This window comes from Muscardinus avellanarius (assembly GCF_963383645.1).
Source record: "Muscardinus avellanarius genome assembly, chromosome: 3".
Taxonomy (NCBI): domain Eukaryota; kingdom Metazoa; phylum Chordata; class Mammalia; order Rodentia; family Gliridae; genus Muscardinus; species Muscardinus avellanarius.
In genome coordinates this window covers 100196065-100199394 of record NC_137788.1, presented here as the reverse complement: position 1 = coordinate 100199394, position 3330 = coordinate 100196065, and the positions used below count along the sequence as shown (strand labels likewise).

The window sequence follows — 3330 nt, the reverse complement described above, 5'->3', positions numbered from 1 at the left end:
TAATTTCCAGTTTACCCTGAGTGTCTTAGCCAATAATTGAGTGACATCGGCGATAAACACTGGACCATTGTCAGACCCCATATATAGTGGCAGGCCAAACCGAGGGAGAATCTCGGTGAGGAGTTTTTTAACTACTACCTGAGCTCTTTTGGTTTTGGTTGGATATGCCTCGGGCCATCCAGAATAGGTATCTACCATAACCAAGAGATACCTGTATCCTCCAGGAGCTGGAGTCAGTTCGGTAAAATCAACCTCCCAGTATTCTCCGGGGCTCTCACCTCTGAACCAGGTTCTTAATGGTTCTTGGTGTAGGGGTCCTAAGTTTACCTTAGCGCATGACTGGCACCTACTGGCCAAGTCTTTGGACATCTTGTCTTGCGAAGCAGTTCGGCCAGTTTGGTTCCTCCAAGGTGAGTGCTCTGATGTGTCTGGTACACAATCTGGCACCCCAAGACCTGGGGAATAAAAGTTCTAGAATCTGGTAAATAGAGCCACCCCTGTTTACCAGGTCTTGCCTGGAGCTTTTGTGCCACAGCTTGTTCTTTTTTGGAGCACGCGGGCTGTGGAGGCAAGAGGTTGTCAGGAACTAAAGTTAAAACCTCAATGGCCCTACTGGTCTTTTGGCAATGTTCTTAGCCAGCAAGACTTTTGCCAAATTTTTTTTTTATTTAGGGCCTGTGAGGGGTCTTTTCGATTATTAAAGACCTTTTGGGCAACTTCAACCAATCCTGAAAGTGATTTTTCCCGCAAAGCCTTTTTAACTTTCTGGGGCTGACTGGGCCACAAATTGGACAGCCAGTGCTCACCTATTTTGGGGGGCATCCGGGTCGATAGGGGAAGTCCGGTATGCCTCTGATAGCCTCTCCAGGAAGGCCATAGGGCTTTCTCCTGGACCCTGAACTGTCTCAGTGACTTTAGAAAGATTTGTGGGTTTATGGGTGTCTGCCCAAAGACCTTTGAGCAGAAGCTGGCGATACTGATCGAGAGCCTCCTTACTGTGGCTGGAGTTTGGATCCCATCTGGGTTGACTGCTGGGAAAAATACCTTTCAGAAGTTCAGCATCAGCAGAGGGCAATCCATCTGGTCCAGTAATCTGTTTTTTAGCCTTTATTTTAATTCTCTCCCTCTCTTCAGAGGTGAAGAGGGTCTAAGAGAGAAATTAAACCTCGGGGATTCTGAGAAAAAGAGGGATTTCACGGGACTGGGAGACAAAGCAGCCTCCAGGTGGAAGAGTCCCTTCTTTAATGGGAGCTATGACCCCCTCCCCCCTCTCCAATAAGTGGGGAGCCTGGGGTTAGGGCGCTGGGGGAGTCGCAGGCACTGGGGCGGCTCTTGCATCAGCTGGCAGAACAGCACGTAGCCCTCGCTGGATGCCACTTGGTTTTTGCTGACAGGGGAGACACGGGAGTCTTTGAAGACATGCCAGCCAGTCTGACAGCGGCACAGGGCTGTGTACTGGCTGCAGTGGACGCTGCCCGAGTGGTTGCAGAGGGTGTACAGCTGGTACACAGGGCTTCTGGTTTTGTCGCTGGCAAAGTCTTCCAGGCTCAGTTGCTGCAGCGGGAAGTCTACGCCTACTGAGCTTTTCTTGATGGAGCCTCGGGAGGTGGAGAATTCAGATGGAGCATGAGGATCTCGGGGAACCACTGTACAGTTCACTTTTTGGTATTTCCTGTTTTCTGCCGACATCGGTCACACGGGGGCATTCTCCGACTCTAGCTCCTCTTCCTTGGTGAACAGGGTAAAGCAGTCGCGCAGAGACACCTTGCCCACTGCAAGTCCTTTTTTGGGGATGGGCAGGGACAGGTCACAAAAAACCTCGAAGGTCGTGGAATGATACCCACAGGCCTGGCACTGGAGACAGCTTTTTAGCTGGCCCACAAACAGGTCCACAATCTTGCTGTCCTCTTGCTCCAGGTAACATTTCCACATTAGGGTGGCCCGGTCGTCCTCACTTAACTCAGGTTCTTCTAGCAGAGCCCCTCCTCGGCGGGGCAGGGTAGGAGCCGGCCGGTTGGTCAGGATTGACGGAAACCGGCGGCCTCGGTGGTGGATTTCAAGGTGTAGCCGCTCCATCAGGAGCTTCAGGAACTCTTGGGCATCCTCCTGGATGTATCCAGAGAAGGAGGGAACGTATTTCTGGAAGACCGCCCAAAACCAAGTAGGATTCACAGCCTCGAAGGAGCCGGGGTTTCAGAGGGCGCCAATCACATCTGCAAAGGCTTCTGTGAGCTCTTGGGCTCGTCCCCAACCAGGCATGTCTTGCCGGAAGTCCCTTTGCAAGCAGAAGTCTTGGAGAGGCCGAGTGCCGCTGAGGCAGTGCAGGACGGCGTTCAGGAAGCACGTATCGCCCAGGTTCCGCAAGCCAACATGACCAGAGCCCAGCAGGAGCGTGTGATGAGCCATCTCCTAGGCATAGAAAGGCTCAGAGGGCCGCGCAGCTATCATGTGGAAGGCGCTGCGGGAAGCAGGGACTCTGTCTAAATGCTGAGCAAGATTGGGGGTCCAGGAAAGCCCCCGAAGGCGGCGCAGCTATGTGCTCCGTGGCAAGGTGGGGGGGCTCCGGCCAGAGTGCCAGGCGGCCCAGCGCAGCCCCCAGCTCTGCGGGGCTGCGGTGCCCTCCCAAGGCAATCCCCTTTGGACGCAAGTCCCCGCTGCTCACAGACTTGGAGCGGGCTAGGTCGGGATGGGAGAGGCAGAGCCACAGTTGGGGGTGGTGAGCCAGGCAGGGGAACCCTGTGATCGGCCCACAGGGGGCCTCTGGGGCGAGGGCCCCGAGGTCTGTCCCCTGTCCAAGCTCCAGTTTCCTGAGCCGCTCCTCAGGGGGACCTGGCCAGGGAGGCAGGGGTCGTAACATGGGGTTCGGCCCAGGGGCTGAGTTGCGGCGCTCCTTGCTGCGGCCTGAGGGGCAAATGGTAATTTGGACCCCACTCGGGGTTGGACATTCACAGGTGGCTCTGGGCTCCGGCCCAGGCGATGCTCAGAGGCCTGGGGCATTGTGGACACCACAGGCTGAACCTGTCCCCCTGCGAGGCTGCGGGGGAGGGCAGCCGGGGCCAGGCTCCAGCTCAGGGCCGCCCCCTCCTGGCCCCGAGCAGCCCCGCGCGGGCAGAGCTGCATCTCCAGTGGCGGCTGTTGCCCTGATCACTTCCTCCGCAAGGGCCACCCCCATCTTTGTTGGTCCCGCCCTGCCACTGTGACCAAATAGGCAGTTGGCCTGAGACAAGATTCCAGAGGTCAGTAACAAGGACTTGTCCCTTAAAGACTCTTTCTGGCTCAGGTTGACACCCTTTAAGCCATGAAGGCTGGTCACTTAATATATCAATCTAA

The 3330-nt window shown here is 55.7% G+C and overlaps 1 pseudogene across 1 annotated transcript; it reads right to left on the bottom strand.

Moving 5' to 3' along the window:
- Positions 1 to 1251: 1251 nt before the first annotated feature.
- LOC308260182 (ubiquitin carboxyl-terminal hydrolase 21-like) lies at positions 1252 to 2997 on the bottom strand (annotated as a pseudogene). Its single transcript has one exon. The product of its transcript is annotated as a ubiquitin carboxyl-terminal hydrolase 21-like (transcript).
- Between the last annotated feature and the right edge of the window lie 333 nt (positions 2998 to 3330).